At 35.6% G+C, this 18954-nt stretch overlaps 1 long non-coding RNA gene across 6 annotated transcripts; it reads right to left on the minus strand.

The window, feature by feature from the left end:
• Positions 1-198: 198 nt before the first annotated feature.
• LOC108375046 (uncharacterized) lies at positions 199-12486 on the minus strand. Of its 6 annotated transcripts, none has more exons than XR_001849119.1 (7): positions 12319-12409; positions 12110-12253; positions 3385-3449; positions 3197-3325; positions 2008-2211; positions 1604-1941; positions 199-239 (listed from the first exon to the last, which is right to left on the minus strand). It is a non-coding gene; the product is annotated as an uncharacterized LOC108375046 (long non-coding RNA). The 6 variants fall into 6 exon arrangements; XR_001849122.1 differs by lacking the exon at positions 199-239 and adding an exon at positions 12454-12486 and having other exon boundaries at positions 1347-1941; positions 12319-12349; XR_001849123.1 differs by lacking the exon at positions 199-239 and adding an exon at positions 5881-5907 and having other exon boundaries at positions 1347-1941.
• Between the last annotated feature and the right edge of the window lie 6468 nt (positions 12487-18954).

Raw genomic sequence — 18954 nt, forward strand, 5'->3', positions numbered from 1 at the left:
TTCTTATAATTATGTATCCACTTAAATTTTATTTTTAAATTACAGTGATATATAGTTATATAGGTATATTTAGTTATTTTAAAATATTTAAAAACTTTAACTTCATATGCTGCTATAGTTTGGTGGCAAATATTTCTTTGTTTTGTTTCGATTTCACACATTCCTAGGCAAACAGCTAATTTCGAAAGATGTTTTCTGTCTTCCTCTTCTTCTTTCGTTTCGATCGTAAAGCAGAATACCTAAGTTCGATTCCAGCGGAGCGGAATTCGGGAACGTAATCGAAATGCAGAATAGGGCTTTATATACATTTTATTATTTATGTATATAATTTATATTTAAATAAATAAAACTTTATTAAATTCATATATCCAAAATTATTTAGCAGCATATAATGAAACCAAAAGTTAACAATTGAAATCAAAAACTAAGTTAATAGTAGCCTACATACATTTTACATTATTATGTTATTAGTATGAAAGAAGAGATGTAAAATCGAAAAAAATTTGTGTTCAAACTAAGTTGATTATTTTAGTTAATAATAATTTAAATTTTTGACTGTTTTGTTATTTATATAAAAGAATATAAAAACGAAAATGTTAACACTAGGCGTTTAACAACTGCAGCACACCAAATTTTGTCTTATTTCAACATTTTTTTTACTTTTATTCTATAGTAGCGTTGGAGCACTAACAATAACCATTTAAAATGCCTTTGTTAGAGTTCTAAAGCTAAATTCAATATAATATGAAATTTCAATACATTATATAGTTAAATACCTACTGTTAATATTCATACTTTGGCATTTATATACACCCGTGGAGACAGAAATGGCACAAAAATTTTGAAACAATTTACAACCATGTTTTATAAAAAAAAAATTTTTAGATAATTTTAGGAAAAACTTAATTGAATTCTATAACGAAAACCATGTGAAATAGTTAAAAAAAAATAAAAATTAGTAAATTACAGAAACAAAAAAAATATCAAAATTTTAAAGTTTTTTCTCAGAATTTTCAGAAAATTTTTTGGTATGCAGTTTTGTAGGCCGATTTATTTTTGTCTAACAAAGTGCAAACCTAAAGTCTCCCAAGATTTGTGTTGATTTTTTAAATTTTTTTTCTGAAAGGTATTTTATTTTTTCTTCCACATAAATTTTGCGAAATCTAATTTTTGTATGGAAGAAAATCTCAAACACATAAAAAAATATCAAAAATCAACGCGAATTTGGAGAGGCTTCACGTTTGCACTTTGAAAGACTAAAATTGATTGGGCTACAAAACTACATAATCAAAAATTTTCTGAAAATTCTGAGTTTTCTGAAATCTTGAAATTTTTATGAACGTTTCGAAAATTTTCTCGAATTTTCAAAAACGTTCGAAGACTATTTTAAAACTATTTTACATGGTTTTCGTTATAGAATTCATTTAAGTTTTTCCTAAAATTAACAAAATATATTTTCAGAAACCATGGCTGTAAGTTATCTTAACATTTTTGTGCCATTTCTGTGTCCATAGATATACATATGTATGTATATATTTACTTATTACAACAAGTATATACTTATTGTTTATATTGAGGTATTACTTATATTTATATTTCCCACCTTTGAGGTGTTTCTCTGCCGGTAGTTTCGCTGCTTAAATCGGTTGTTGACTAAGGTCAACAGACTTACGAATGTTTTTTTCGTAAGCAGCCCGTCCATTTAGCTGGAAAACATCTGGTAAGGATATACAGACACGAAATTGAAGAATCAGTGGAAATATAGGCATATTCAAATTACTTACCATACAAAATTTCCGACACACAAGAAAGCTGGGACAGCGCCTGCTTGTTACCTCTGCCATCCCAGTTGCAAAGGGATAGAAAATCGTCGTTGAAAAGCTGACGGAACAAATCGTCAACAGTGCTGTCTTGACCCTACAGCCGTAAAAGAAAAGTTTTCTAAAAATACACAAATTTGTTATTAGTTCACATAAAAAGTAGTTACATTGATCACATTTTACTCACCTTGCCTCGATATAATCTTGTTGCAGCAGATTTATTTCAAACTCCTTAGCTGCAGCCAACGTCTGAAAAGGCAGTGTTGCCGCGATTTTTGTTTGAAGTGGATCTACTTCCTCCCCGGTAATTTTTCAAACGGAACTTTGTATTCTTCGGAGTATGACTTTGCACTCACGAATCACGCTCACTGGCTTCGATTTTCTGAAAGTACTTAACATAATTATACGGCAGTGTGGTTTTTAATTTTTAGTTTTTATTTTTGATTTTTAGTTTTTAGTTTTTGTTATTTTTTTGGCCTTATAACAATTATATTCAACAATTTTTATTGAGCTCGAGGCCGTTTTTAAATGAAAATTTATTGTGGAAAAGCNTTGAAAAAATGGTAGAAGTGATAGTTATTTCGGAAATCACCACATTTCCTCATCAGACTTCTTTCATTAGGCTTCGAACCGACGATCCCACTGACTGCGCCAGTTGCCTATGCACCGTGCTAAGTACGCCTTGTAAATTATCGGTTGCTTTTTTCCACTATTTTCATTCTTGTTATGCCAACACAATCAAGTGCAGCTATTCCGCTGCAATTCACTTGATCATGTGGTTGTTGGTATTGTTGGTTTTTTGCTAATTCTATTTTTAGAATGTTTAACTTTTAGGTGTGCTCGTCCTTAAGTTATTTGTTTTTGTTATTTTTTTGGCCTTATAACAATTATATTCAACAAAAAAGGAATTAGGAACATACATAAAAAAAAAACAAAAAAAAAAAATATTCCGACGAACTGATAACCTCCTCCTTTTTTGGAAGTCGGTTAAAAATGAAAATACTGGAAAAAAGCAAACAATATTTTACAAGGCGTACTTAGCACGGTGCATAGGCAACTGGCTGAGTCAGTGGGATCGTCGGTTCGAATCCTACTGAAAGAAGTCTGATGAGGAAATGTGGTGATTTCCGAAATAGCTATCACTTCTACCATTTTTTCAAATTATTGTTGCTTTTCCACAATAAATTTTCGCTTAAAAAACGGCCTCGAGCTCAATAAAAATTGTTGAATATAATGTTTAGTTTTTAATTATTTATTTTTAGTATTCAATTTGGATCATATTTTACAGTATAGTGTTCACTGTGTTTTTGCATATGGAAAATATGCGTGGAAAAATGTATGGGTGTGATGAGGTTGGGGATGAGTTAAATACGAACATTTTCTCTGCAGGAGCTTTCTATATTATTTACCGCTTATCCAAAGCATCCAAACGGTCGATACCTGCCCTCTGGTTCTCTAATATTTTATCTTGATTTTTTAATATTTTTTCAGCAATTCCTCCATCCCTGCAGAAAAGAGAATCGTTTAATTATAGGTGAAAATTAAAACTATACATAACAAATACCTTTTTTCCAGCTGATTGCTGACCCTGAGTGCCTATACTCTCCTCTTGAAATAAAAACTCCATATCTGAAATAAAATATAAAAACAGCAGTATCAAATTCTTATTATTTAAAATTAAATTTGAAAATCATGAAAAAGGTGATGCAAAAGTGGAATGAGTAAATATTTGCCTTCATGGGGAATACAAAAGTATTTGTATTCAACGTCTTCTTTTGGTATTTTTAATAGTGTAGCTCCTAATTGAACACCTAGTATTATACCTAGCGCAGGAGAAGATTGTACTGGCTCAACAAAATAATTTTCTAATTTTTCAAATGTGTATCCTATGAAATAACCACGACCTGCAGCTTCCTCAATGCCTATTATTTTGACGGGACCTGTTTTTCGGCTGAAGCAATAGGAATCTTTTTCTTTGTTGTGGTCAATTTTAAAAGTACCAAATTTTGAAACATTACTGTTTGTTATGACTTCATTTTTTTCTTCTAGTCTTAGGTAAATTTGTTCAAGAATTTGGTTCGGCTTTTTAACAATTTTTTTTAAATATTGCATATAGTTTTCAAACTTGTATGCAGAAAAACTATTCAACGTTCCATACTGCCTAGCACAATCTGTTAAGTGCAACAAGCCATGCACTTTATAACTTACTAAATAGTCACCATAAATTTGTCCAAACATATTAACAAAATCCTGCAAAATATTTTGGGCAACGTTGCTTTCAGCTTCCAATGACTTTTGGCTTGATAACAACCGTATTCCTGTGTACAATAAGAGGAAATGAAAGTAAGGATCACTGCTAACACAGTCTTTTAAAACGAATATTCCTATATACAATAAAAATTGTCTATATTCAGTTGACTTCCAGTTGCTGATTTCATTGAAGTCCCTGCACACACGACCAAACTCTGTGGGGACGAATTTTGTCAAAAAATTAATTTTTTCATTAATTTTTGTAACGTTAGCGCTCTTCATTAGTAACTGAATCAATTTTTTGTTACACCAAGATCGACTAGGTGCATTGGATCAAGCGGAAACTGCGACACCATTTTAAAACCAGCTTTTTCTAAAACATTTTCGCAAGTTCTAAAAGTGCAAATATGATGTGCCGGATCTGTTCTACATTTAAAAGAAAAATCAGATCGAAGACTATGAATTTTTTTTTAAAAGCAAGTTCTTTTATTTACATAATTTCCTACTTGGTCACATTTGTGCAGCTATATTTACCAGGGACGTGAACCGGTTTTGAACCGAACCGGTTTTGAACCGGAAAACCGATTTTTTCTATTAATTAACTGAACCATTAACCGAACCGAAAATTTCCACAAATGTTTGATCCGAACCGAAACCGAACCACTTTCCATAAAGGTTTAAAGGTTCGTTTCAACCAATTTTCAATAGATAAATATACCAATTTTTTTTCTTTTTGTTAAACATGGTAATAGCTACCATGTTTGTTTACCATGTGACAATATCAGATGTAAAGGCAACCCATCTCATTTGACAGGCACTTGACCCTTAACCTTGCGCGTTGTTGCACTTTACACTTGACACTTAAACTTGCGCGTTAGTTTTTTGTTTTTCGAACCGTTGAACCGAACCGAAACCCCGGTTCAAAGACCAAAAAGACCGCTTTGACGAACCAATCCAAAAGTGCAAAAACGGTTCGAACCGCTGTACCGAACCGACCAAATTTATCATCCGGTTCACGTCCCTGATTTTTACCATTATGTGATTGTACACCTGTGACAAAAGCACGAGCAGGTGTATCACAGCAAAACAACCGGATATCAAATTTTTTCTTTACGGGATCTGAACCAACTTTAAGTCCGTTTTCTTTTAAATTAACCACTTCATCACAAAAATTACTCAAAAAACCATTAACGTTCCATGGTTTTTGCGTCTCAGAAAAACATGCTATAGTGAAAGGGAACTCATTCGGAAAGCCAACAATGGCTCCAAGGATAGGCCATAAAACTTTACTCGAACTTTTATACAATTTAAGACCGTCAATTCCTACATCTATTTTTACTTCATCCTTATCTTTGAGAAATGGAAACGCGTCTGTTTTAAAATGGTGTTGTATTCCGCGGTATAAAAATTTTCCACAGGGGATGGACTGAATAATTACTTTTTTGTTACTCGTATTAAAAAGAGTTTTAGCCGAAAGGGGCAAATTTTTAACACCCCCTCTCGTAAGCGCTTGAAATAGCAAGGTAACTACATTATGGGACACCCTACATTCTATAGCCCATTTTTTAATTTCAAGCGCACAATCACTTTCGACCGTATCAATTTCAGGTGCAGTATAACTGTCTTCACTGATGAGAACCGACTCATCGGAGCAGTCTGAGCTACAGTCTTCCAACACAATTTCGCCATTATGACGCGTGACGTCAGTAACACCAAGCATTCTGGCAAATTTTGCCGCACTTGACCGCCACTCACTATTTTCGCGGCTCATTAAATTGGCAAATGTTTTTTTGTTCATTGCTTTACTTACCTTACTTTAAACAGCCAAAACTTCGCACTACAGCACAGTGAAAACAGTAAACAAATAATAATTTTATTTTATTTTGATATTAATCAATAGAAATTTTTGTAAACAATTCGCGCAAATTCAAAGTCGCTTGCACAATATAAATTATAATAATCATTTGACATTTGGCACCCGGGTTGCTTTGTTTTTTGTTTTTTTTTTCAAACAAAATACGAATTTTTCTATTTTCACTGAAGCATGAGCGAAAAAATATATATGAGTCTAATTAGCTAGAGTACTTGCACAATTCACGCACAACAATAAAAAAATTCGAATTGGAATCAATTGAAAGTTCTAGTGTGTTAGTGACAATAAAAATTTGTAATGGTATTAGAGTTTCGGTCACGGAGGTTTTGCTGGGACCTTACACACACACGTGCACTCACGTCACAATCGAGATACATGTTCGGGTTATGACTGGGATCCATGCATGTTTAGATGAGACTGGTAATTATTTGGGGCAAGTTTTCAAACTAAAAGCTGCGTCACAATCAAGAATGATAGAATACAAGATTGCGCCGTCCTGGGCGTTGACATTTGTGTACCACAAGTAAACAAAGAATAGAGCGAAAAGAAGAACGAGTTGAAACTGCCAAAACAGTTCCCTTTACAGCGAAAAACGAGTTTTAATTTTGCTAAATGCGAAAATATTGCATTTTTACCTAATCTATTAGAGAATAGGTAACATTTTAGTGCACTCCATTGCGGCATTGATTAGTTAACTTGCTAATGGAGGCTGCTTGGAGCAGAAGCAAAATCATTGTGAGGAAATGCTGTTAATGTAATAATAAAGAAACATTTCGGGAAGGGCTTTGGCGTGCCCTATGTACACAAAATGCAGCGATTCGTCCCAGCCCTACACTTGCATCTACGCATCTTGTATCTTCATGGCTGTCGCAATTTAACACGCCGCACTTCATTTTATTAGTTTTTACGCAATCTTCAACTCAAAAATCACTCACAAATTGCAAATTAACACAATTGAAACTGATTTTTCACTTACAATTCAAATTTACAAGTTACCACAACTATCAAAATCGGCAAAACCAAAGAAGCGGTACCACTGACGGCGCCATCTTTGTTCGCTGCACCGTGCGTCACAATAGCTTTAATCCATTTTCCAAAGAAAAAACAANATATATTTATATTGCTTATTATAGCAGAGAAACGTGATCACGGTGGCACGGAGAAGAAACATAAATTTTCCTTGAGATGTGAGAATAACAAGCACAACAAATTTGACGGCTAATAATCTGAGATTTGCCTGTGTAAACGGGGTGATTAAAAAACGAGCTTTGATTGAGATAATATTTATATGTGAACATAGTTTAAAAAACATATTTTTGTTAGAGATGGTCCAAGTGTGAATGCCAAAAATATAAAGGTTGGTTCACAACATGAATGTAAATGATTATAATGGTTGGTTCACAACATTTAGAGTATGTCAATTCAAATGTATCAAAATATTTCACTGCTTACAAAATTGTAATGAAAACTAGATTTGTGTGTACAAATACGGTCGGCAAATAATCTGGTAAGTGTGCGCATTAGTTCGGACTGTCAAATTGTTCCGCCGAAATCGGTCGGCCTATCGGATGCAATGTGCGCCTAGCGTAAGCCGTTTGTAGGCAAGTTGGCAAACCTTCGTCAAGTTGTCGTCGGGTTGGACCAAAATCAAAATTTTTTGATTTTTGAGAAAGATTGGTCAACTTGTTGCTCTGTGTGTAGACAAGTTGGCAACCTAAAATGCGATTTAATTTTTTAAAGACGCATTAACGTTAACAAGTGGTTTTCGGTTCATTTCGCTGGTGAAACTGCGTATAATTTGTGAAAAACGGGGCCGGTAGCAATAATAAATACATAAAAATGATAAGCATTCCTAGTGTACCTTAAAAGTTTAACGGTGCTGTTGTGTTTTTCACAGTTCAAAAACTCTCACTCAAATGAAATCGGCCAACTGGTTGGTGCGTTTGTAGGGAATTTCGTTAAGTGGGTTGGTCAACTGGTTGGCCATTAAATCAATGCGTGTGTAGGGCTATACTTTTGGGTTACTCCGTTTCTTAATATCTCCTAGGTGGTCGAAAAGGCCGAGTTTCCGGTCCACCCAGTCATGCTTTCGTGACGGTTGGAAAGGCCTAGTTTCCAATCCGCTCATTTATTGTTTAATATCTAAGGGTTTTAATGTACTCTAGGTAGTCGGAAAGGCCGAGTTTCCGATCCACCTAGTCTCGATATCTTGGTGGTTGAAAAGGCCTAAAGGCTATTGTTGATACATCACTATCTTGTAGGCTGCGTTTTACAATAGTCATATAGCAGCCGCTTGAAAAGACTGATAGTATCACATTTTTTATAGCCTCTGGTAATTCATTAAAGCAGTTTAAGCCCTTATAAAAAATATTTTTTTTGTCCACTTCCGTTCTATACTTCGGGAGTATGAAGCTGTTATTCTCCCTCAACAAATATGTATGGGTCTCATTTATATATCGGAGATTATCGCTAAGATAAACCGGCAGGTTGCCCTTCTTAATATTGTACACAAATTTAATAGCGTCGTAAAAAACTTGTTGCTTCACGCTTAACCAATTCAAGGTTTCAAGCATACATCTTGTTGGTGTGTCGTACGGTTTGTTGAGGATGAATCTCATCACTCGGTTTTGCATTTTTTGCAGCTTATCTACATGTGAGTCCCCCGCTAGGAAGAAAATCGTAGGGCAGTATATAAAGTGCGGTTCTACTATTGACCTGTACACCAATGTTTTATATCTTCTTCCCAAGTACTTAAACGATCTCTTTATAAGACCATTTTTTTTAGCAATCTTGTTGACTGTATACTCAAAATGCCCATCAAACTTTAGTTTGTTGTCTATGTATATTCCTAGGTACTTGACACTTTTCGCCTCTTCGATATTTTCATCTTTGATTTTTAATTCACGGCTTATGGAGTCAGCATTTGCTCTGGAAAATACCATAAAGTTAGTCTTTTTCACATTCAGTTTGAGTTTATTTGAACACAGCCATTGATACAAAGATTCAAGATCATCTTGCATTTTGACAAGCGAATTTGGTAGTTCCCTATCACTGTACGTTAACAAGGCATCATCCCAAAGAGTTTTATTTTACAATGTTTGAGAGAACTTTGGCATGCTAAATAGTACAAAGGTACATTATTACCTGCTCCTGCTCATTACGTTTTTTTTCACCAGAGATAGTCAAAGTTGGGGAAGAAAATATCAAAAAGTTAAAAATACCAAAATAGTCATAATTTAATGATGGTTCCTTAATATATTTTAACTACATTGCATTTGCGTATGGAGAAGCAACTATCTGGAACTATTCCTTAAAGTTTGACAGGTTACTTCTGGGACACTCTGTATATATTAAAGAGAAGGGGGGGGGGGGGGTATTTAATTTTTTATTACCATTTTTTTATACCTGCTTCTCACTATATTATATTCACCCCTGACAACACTGCTTTCTCATGGAAATTAGATTTATACTTGTTCATCTCTGTCAATGGCCTATCCATTCCTTTGCATAATGCGAGTTATTATTTGAGTAATGCGGCGTTTTTGCTGCATTTAAAATGCAACATTTAGCACTTACGAACATATGTCTTCAAAGAGCGTTCATGCTATCGCATTTAGCAAATGTACATTTACGCGAGTTCCAAAACAGCCGTGTTCCAGTCGCTTATTCCGTATCTATTACGATCAATTTTCACGGAAAAGATAATGTGTAAAAAACCCTACTGAAAAGGAAAAAAAATTGTAAACCAAAAATTCAATACAAAAACTTGAATTGTTTTAACCATAACCGAAAATTTGTTTGTGTATATATTCATTTGTCGGTGCTGTCAATTAAAATTTCCTCACTTAATTAGGAAACAAAATGAACAGAGTTGATCACAAATTGATCCATATTTCTATCAGCATCACATCGATGTTGAATTCGCGTAACTTTTTTTATACAAATAATGTACAATAATAAATGAAATCTCGATCGGCGATCACTGAAACGCAGCTAGCCACTGTATACGCGAAAAAGCAACTTTTGCCACTTTTTCTCAATAAACCACGTTCGAATCGTGGAAATTTTGGAAGGTCACAGGGTTGCTTTTAGCATTTAGATTCTTAATGCAAAAATGGAGTTGCATTTAGTTACATTTAGGTGACGAATTTTGTATGGATAAATGTACATTTAGAGTAGCATTTAGAGCTAAATGCTCTAAATGTGCTTTTACGCGTAAGCAAAAACGGCCCATAAGTCAACTGCCTCGTGGAGCACATAATGCAATGAGTAATATACTTCAGCATACCGTCAGCATCAAAAAAACTTAAGTTCGAGAAATCGCACTGCCTAAGTAAACTTGTTAAGCTCTCAGGGTTATAGCTCTCCCAGGATATTACTTCTATCTCCTTAGACATGGACATGGACTAAAATACAGCGGCTCCGCTGGCTTGGTCATGTCGTTCGAATGGACACCGACGCTGCTGGTAACAGAAGAAGAGGAAAGCCCCCACTGAGTTGGAAAGACCAGGGGGTCTACTGTGTAATGCGATGCGAATGTAAAAATTTAGGCCTTTTATGTTTCCCTTTCGCATTGGCAGCACTGTGTATTGCGATAGCGAGTGTCAAACGGTAGTTTCATCCGCATTTTTACTGCTACAACTGAGAAGCATTCGCAACGTTTAAAAACGTAAGTTTAAAATGCAAATTGTATACTTTTATAGCTGAAATTTCATAAAAAATATATAGGGAAAGTACGAAAACGAAACAAAAGCAGAAAAAACCATTCGAAATCCTCGTAGATTTCATGGTAACTCATCCGGAATTGGCCAAGGGGTTGATGAAGACGCCAAACGCTAAAACCGTGTCCACCAATCTATGGAAACGAGTTACTTCGCAGCTAAATGCAGCTGGCCTACCGATGCGCGACATGGTCGGTTGGAAAAAAGTAATTTCAGCGCAATATGTATACAAAAATTATTTTGAAAATGTAATTTAAATATCTTTTAGTTTTGGGCTGACTACAAACTACATTTGAAGGCCAAACTGCGTCGAAACAAAACAAATATTTCGGGTACAGACGGTGGACCTTCTACTTATACCCAGCTCACACAATTGGAGCAGCAAGTGAGTGAGTGACTATCAATGGAACAGTCGGTGAGCGGTGTAACAGGCGCAAGGGAGTTTGGTATAGCGCAAACCGTGACCGAAATACCAATTGAATGTCATGTGGAGTCTATAGGTGATGCAAATGATTCTATTGAATCCAACTTGCATGAAAATGAGGAAGTTATTTGCAATAATGTCGTACATACTCCGCGCAAAAAGCGGAGTCTTTTAGAAAAACAAGTGGAAAACCAAATTACTTATCAAAAAAAACTCCACCAATATTTTAGGTGAAATTAATGGCAATTTGAAAAAAATATTCAAAACAATGAAGAAAAATTCAAAAATTTAAAAGAAAAAGTTGAGTCCAGCTCAAGAAAAATTTCTCCACAAACAAAAATTGAGACTTGAAGTAAACAAATTAGAAATTAAAAAGCAAATGTTGGATGTGGAATTAAAAACCAACAATGCACTTTCAAAAAGATAGTTAACATGAATAACTTTTATACATTATACATTGAAGTATTATTACGTTTAGAGAATTTATTTTAGATTTTTTATGTCGGTATATTTTATTTACCTCATTTTAATAAAAGAGTGAAGCGATATATATTTAAAAAAGTTTTTTTTTTAATTTTGTAATAAATCAAATTTGCAGTGGCAATCATATTATTTTTTATTTGATCTCTTATATTTCTAGCAATATTTCCAAAACTATAATTTTCCATATTGTTTACATTAACCGCGGATATTTCTTCTGGTTCAATTTCGATATTGGGAGGGTTTCCACATTGTACAAAATACAGATGTTGTGAAGAGCACAACATACATTAAGTATTTGCACCACTTTTATTGGGTGTTGCGGCTAAAACACAACGAAATCATCCTTTCAACACACCAAAAACTCCTTCAATAATCGACCTTCCCTTCGACAATTTCTGATTGAAGATCTCTGAGAAACCACCCATGTTAAGTGAAGGTTGATTTATACTGGTATGCATACAGCTGCAAGTTCATGGCACCAACATCGAAGTTGTATGCATACGATTTCTACTTTGACGTGCAATATCAAAAAACTTACCAAGGATTCGTGTATTGTTATCTCCATTTTCGTAGTTCGTTTTCATATAATCACGTTCGTTTGATAAATTCCATATGTGAGAATCGTGCGACGCACCTCCAAATGTACCATTAACAGCCCTAATACGCATTTGTGGTCACATATCTAAAGTAGAAACAAATTTACTGGTTAAGTAAAAGTTAACTTATTTCAATGAAAAACGCGCTTACCACCATTACATTTATGCTGTGCTTTAACTTCCTATTGAAAAATAAATTGGGGTGTTCACAGTTCGTTCCAAATTGTGTCTGAAAATGTAGACGTCTACATTTTGAGACATCTTTAGCATCAAACTGTGAGCACACCTTTCTAGCAGTCGTCGCAAAATCGTCTCAAAACTTTGCTGGTGTTGCCAGACATTTCCTCTTTGCGTGCATTTTTTATATATCGCCTTTCGATTTTCTTTCTGAAAAATTGTAATTATTTAACTTAATTACCAATTCCTAATATTTGTTATTTCTTTTCCTTGATTTGTTTCTTTTCATCAGAAATTGCACTCAAATTAAATGCAAATACAAAAAACGTGCCCAATAAATAAAAAAAATGTGATTAGTATTGCCATAATGCAACCCTGCTGCGAGGTTGCAAAATGTAGACGCGTAAAAAACATACCTTTGAGTGTGACAAAATGTAGACGGCGTCGTTTTCCAATTTTGTATGGGAAACAACAACACCACAGATTTTACGGTTAGAAAACGTCTTAAAATGTAGACGTCTACATTTTCAGACACTATTTGGAACGAACTGTGAACACCCCAAATGTTCATCTTTTGATGGCCTTATCAATTGAATGTGCGTTCCATCTACCGCTCCAATCACTCCCGGAATTCCACATGTGGAGTAAAAACTTCTGCTGGCATCTAATTTCTCCTCATTCGTCATTGAAAATACTATGTGCTTTGGACACAGCACCTTCTCGATCGCTTTGTAAACTTAAAAAATGCAACTAGAAACCGTTTGCTGTGCCAGCCCTGCATGACGGTCTTGACCAATCAAGTGTTGGTACCCATCCTGAGCAAGAAACCTTTAGTTGCTGGAAAGCTTTATCATTTCGGGGATTGCGGTGGACCTTTGCGGAGCTTTTAGCTCATTTTTAACATTATTTAGCACATTTAAAAATGCCTCTTTAGTCAGACGAAAATTCTGCACAAAACTAAATGCCCAGAACAAGAACATAGTTTGGTGTATATTTTAAAAAAGCATTTTAGCTCACCCACCTTTTATCGCTGAGGCTCATAACGTTGGAATTATCTGTACTAATTCTCCTCTCAATCCTTTCATCATTTGAATCGTCCCACAATTCCACAGAGTCCATTTTTAAAACGAATATTTTAATTGCTTCTTCAAATTTTAGTTACTTTTTTTGTTTTGATCTCTCTTTCTTTGACAATTGTGCTCACTATTGCCAACTTAGCAAGAAATAAACCAAAAATAAAAGAAGCAACATTGTCAACGATGCGATAGCAATACAGAGTGCCAAATAGTTTTCGCATCGCATTTCATTTTCGCATTGCATTGCGTTACGCATCGCATTACAGAGTAGCTCCCAGGTGGAGAAGGACTTGTATTCACTTGGCATTTCCAATTGGCGCCAGGCCTTTGGCGTAGGGCCTTTTACCCGCTATCCTACTTGGCGTAGGAATGTTCGATATCGTATCGATTATTCTGAATATCGATATTTCATGGCACGATAATCGATTTTTTGAATCGATATTCCAAGGTCGATAATTCGAAGAGATCGATACTTTACCCGCAATATCGATATTTAAGTTTAAATTTATTTTTCATCTACAAAAAAGTGTATGGGAAAATACTAAAGTAGGTTTAATCAGCAGCTTGTGTGATTTATTTATCACTTAAGTTTGACCAACCGCTTGAGTCGACCGGCATGCCGTTTTAATCCTCAGTAAATATACAAGATGGAAGTAACACAATTAAGGGCCGGTTGTTCAATGTCTGGTTATCACTACCACTACACTATCGACGATTTCGACATCATGCATGTAACATGTGATCGATGAAGCAGTAGTTGTGCTTAACCGGAGCTTCTACCTCCGATTTGTGCTAATCAGACATTGAACAACCGGCCCTAAGTGAGTTGCTAGGCGGCCTAATATTCTATTCAATTGGGAGTAGGATTTTCAACATCGATTTTTCCGATATCGATATTGTTCAGCCCAATATATCGCCATATCGATTTTACATGCAATGAATTAAATAGATTCATGATATCGATACTTTCTTAAATATCGAACATTCCTACCTTGGCGTAACCTGGAGCAGCGCAGTAAACATGAACGAAAGACACAAGATCACGTAAGAACAAGAGAGTGAAAAAAGTCGATTTTTTAGCGGGTTCTACGCCATCTTGTTTCACTGGAAAACGAGCGAAAAGAAAACAAAGCAAAGAAAACAACGAAAACCAAAATTAGCCAAAATTATTGTCAGCCACTTTAAACGCACAATTTAGGTAAAATGATGCAACAAAATGCTTTGAAATCTGTTGTCATGTTGAATTAACTCTTCTTTACTTGAATAAAAGTGTAAAATAGTGGTGCTTGTGATGTAAACAAACGCTCAGCTGACGAACCCGCTTTCGGAAACTTTTTTCTCAAAACCAGTTACAAATACAACGTCGCGTTCTTACGTGATCTTGTGTCTTTCGTTCATGCGCAGTAAACACAACTAATGGGCCCTGTCACACGGTCAGTAATTATCACGATATTTGGATCGCGATCCATATTGATGGATTGATAGATCGCGCAGGAATGCTACATGTTCAATATTTATCGCGTCAGTATTTGCATAATTTTTGTGCTGCACGCTTAAATTTAAATACTTTCAATTTGTTTTGAAAGGTTTTAAGCACCGAGAGCGAAGGCAATGCGAATACGTTTTCGATGTTCGCATTATGAGAGTACAATATGTACTGACGAAATGTATGGATCGCGTTTTGAAAATGCTGCAGGTTCAATATTTATTGACGGTTTTGTGATCCGCAATCTATATTTCCAAATTTTTAGAAATTTTGCGACATGGATCGCGATCCATCAATATTGCATGCTACATCGTCAATAAATATCGCGATACTTGGATCCTGTCAATAAATACTGACCGTGTGAAACGGCCCAATAAAAAGTCTGCTCAGAAAACAGTTTTCTCGTTCCCTCTTGACGAAATCGGCTTCCTAGCGTGTGGGTGCGTGTGTATGTGCAATCTTTTCCTACCAAACAATTTTTGTTGCCGGCAATAAGAAAACGCGTCACCCTCGGAAACAAATTTTTCGCACTATTATTTGCTCAAAATGCAGAGAAACCCCTTAAGAATTGAAAAGGCAAAATTTTAGGTCTTTGATACCAACTTTTAATATCAGTATTAATCAGTTTTCACGAGCGAAGTTATTTTGCTTCCGCACAGTTACACAGTTAGTGGTGCCAGATGTGCGGATTTCGCCCCATTTTGGGGATTTCTGAAACCATTTGGGGATAGATTTTTTCGTTTGGGGATATGTGGATTTGATGTGGATTTTTGTTTTGTTTAAAATATTCATATTGAAATTAAAATACATATATTTTACTGCCTGCCCTTAAAAATTTCTCAAACAAAGATTTTCTTTGTCAAAACATTATTCGTGGCAAATGCCTGTTTTAATTGGCTTTCGCTGAACACACAATTTTCTCTCACTTCAATACACCAAATTGTAAAAGGATCGCTATGATTGGCATTCACCGAATGGACTGCATATATTTCTGATTTCCTTAGTGTAAAATGAATTTTACAAAGTGGCAAGCGCACAAAAAAAATTTGACGAACTTACAGACAGCAATGGGAATAGGAACCTTGGGCCGAAGGTATGTTGTTAAATAGTCTCCAAAAACCATAAAAAATAAGAAACCGCCATACGTAAATAACCAAATGATCTCATATATATGTACACTACTGTGTAATTTGTAATAGAAAAGTATTCAAAACTGTAATTAAAATGAACTAACAGAAATGAGAATACATATTTTTTTATTTCTTACTTAAGGGGATTTAAATGGGGATTTAGAGGAAAAATGGGGATTTTTTGGGGATAACTGCGGCTCGATATGGGGATGCGCTATACAAAAATTCTGTACACAGTTTCGTTTACTTGGCATCACCGGAATTCGACGGTGTAGAGTACTCGGAGCTTCGTGAAACAATTGAAAACAATTACGAAAGGCTACCCGATCTACGCATAGTCGACAATATAGTTTACAAAAGAGTGATGTTTCGAAGAGGTGTGGAAGAGGAACAGGATTAGTACTGGCGTTTGTGGTTACCAGAAGGGCTGACGGAGCTCGCAATCAAATTCTCACACGATTCCAATGCTAGTTACCATGGAGATTGGCAGAAAACTTTAGAGCGTGTTCGGCAGAAATATATTTGGCCGCAAATGGCAAAGGACATACGCTTCTATGTGAACCGAAGTGAAACCTGCAAAGCTGTGAAAGCCACAAATCAAGTGTCCAGAGCACTTATGGACAATGCCTTCATATCCGAGAGCCCATTCCAGCGTCTTTATTATGTTTTTTTTGGTCCATATCCAGAATCAAATCAAAGAAACCAGTTTTTATTTATAGTGCTAGACCATTTTTCCAAATACGTATTTTTGAAGGCCATGCAAAACGCGACGTCGGCAAATGTAATTAGCTCCTTTAGCACAGAAATTTTTCCAGCTTTCGGGGTCCCTCAATTTGTCCATAATGATAACGGGAAGCATTTTATTTCGAAGGAGATGCAGCAGTTTTTTGAAAACTACGGGGTTGTTAACATTAAGACGGGGTTATACTCATTATTTGGACAAAACATGATACAACATGCGTCAGCCTATCCTGAAGAAACTTGGTAGCCTAAGACAAGACGAAGTCCCGATTACAAGAAGAACCTTGAGCAAGCGCAAGACAGAGCAGCCAACACGTACAACTGACGTACGAGGGTTGTGAATTACCGGGAAGGACAAGAAGTGTTCCGGAAGGACTTCGCTCTTAGCAATTTTAAGCAAGGCATAAATGCTAAGTTTTTGACGAAATACATCAAGTGTCGTGCTCTGCGAAAGGTAGGCAATGCTTTGTAGGACTTAGAGGACTTGAATGGCAAACCGATCGGTAGGTTCCATGCATCTGACATCCGGCCATGACACTGTCATCTGTCACGAAGAGCGATCCCAAGTAAAGCATTTTTTTCCAAATTTCATAATCACGTTTTTCCTCACATTTATATATATACACGTTTTTTCAATATTCAACTTAGCGATAGGGTAACACCTTGACCGTCCGCAGAATGCTCATTAGCAGTAGAGAACAAGCCGGCGAATTCATATATATTGGCGGTCGGGCAGTATCCTCCCCGAGCATTTATCACGCCCGCTTCCACCGGGAGTCGTGGACTACCTGACAATCCGCAATAGCATTAGGATCCTCTTTTCGGAGTTTTGACGAGTTCTCCCTTAAGAAAATGTCTTTTGGGCCGCAAAGCCATAATGAATAGGAAACAAAATAAATATATACACGTTTTTTCAAAGCCGCCGGACGGCTATAAACACGCGGCCAATTGTCCTTTTAAGGACAGCATGCCCTGCGTTCTTCTTAGCGGTGTTGGACTAGTGGGGGCATGGTGTTAAGACCGACTAAGTTCGGCAATTGAGGGGTAGGCTTGTCTGGCCTAAAACAATAGAGAACCACCCGACTTGATTGTTGCTCCAGGATTTACTCGGTATAATTCGGACTCAAGCATTTCGAAAAGAACGCTAATTTAACCTAAACTGATTATACAACCAGGATTGAGTTTTGATCCGAATTCGCTGGGTAAACTCTGACCCAACCTTAGATTTCTTACCAGTATTACTATAAACTACCCTCACTTACTGATAACCCGGATTGAACCTTTTAAACCATTAAACTCATTGTTTTGCGATTACAAGTATTATCCGACCCAGTATTAACTAAATCAGTAGACTTATTGTTCCGGAGGCCGACTATACAAAACTGATCCACCCAGCATTATAAGCGAATACTGACGCGGGCATCATTGACATCATTGTTGCCACACTAAAAGGGTTTTTCCATACACCATAAACCATACATGTACACGTATTTTTTCCACTTAAAAAACGAAACAAACCTTCTTGCAGAGTACTTATTTAATTTGCAAATCCTAATAATATAAATTTTCTTATACTATGTCTCCATTGAGAGATTTATCCATTAAGATTTAATAAATCCAGTTGCTAAATCACAACCGTCTCCATTACCACAACGAGATACATTTGACGTTCACATTTTTAAATATTTGACATTTGCTTATGTATGATTTTATAAATACAGTTGCGGACATTGATATACAGACAGATAAAAGGAAGGTACCAAACGGAATTTCATTATATGAATTCTGAATATTATTGGCTTCTTATTCGTGGTAAATATGTATGTATAATAAAGAGTTTGGAAAGTGTAAAGAATGTACCATATTCCGAATCATTTTCCCGAATTTAAGAAAAATTATCAAAACGGTAAAAAACATTTGCGGAAAGAAAAATTTTTGTAGAACTCTCTTATTCATAGGAGGGAACCGAAAATCCAATCGTGGGCCTTTGGCATATCATGAATACGAACTGAGTTCTAGAGGATGTTCGGTGCAATGTTATCGAAGCAGAACCATTACCGAAATTTATAAATTTTTTGTCGCAGCGCGTAAATGACTTATAGAAAGCGGAGAGACTCTGCATGATATTACTATAAAACATTTCTTCTAAATTTTTAGTTTTTAAAATAATATTTTCT

This window comes from Rhagoletis zephyria, unplaced genomic scaffold (genome assembly GCF_001687245.7).
Source record: "Rhagoletis zephyria isolate East Lansing unplaced genomic scaffold, Rhagoletis_zephyria_1.1 Rzeph_scaffold_08433, whole genome shotgun sequence".
Lineage (NCBI taxonomy): Eukaryota > Metazoa > Arthropoda > Insecta > Diptera > Tephritidae > Rhagoletis > Rhagoletis zephyria.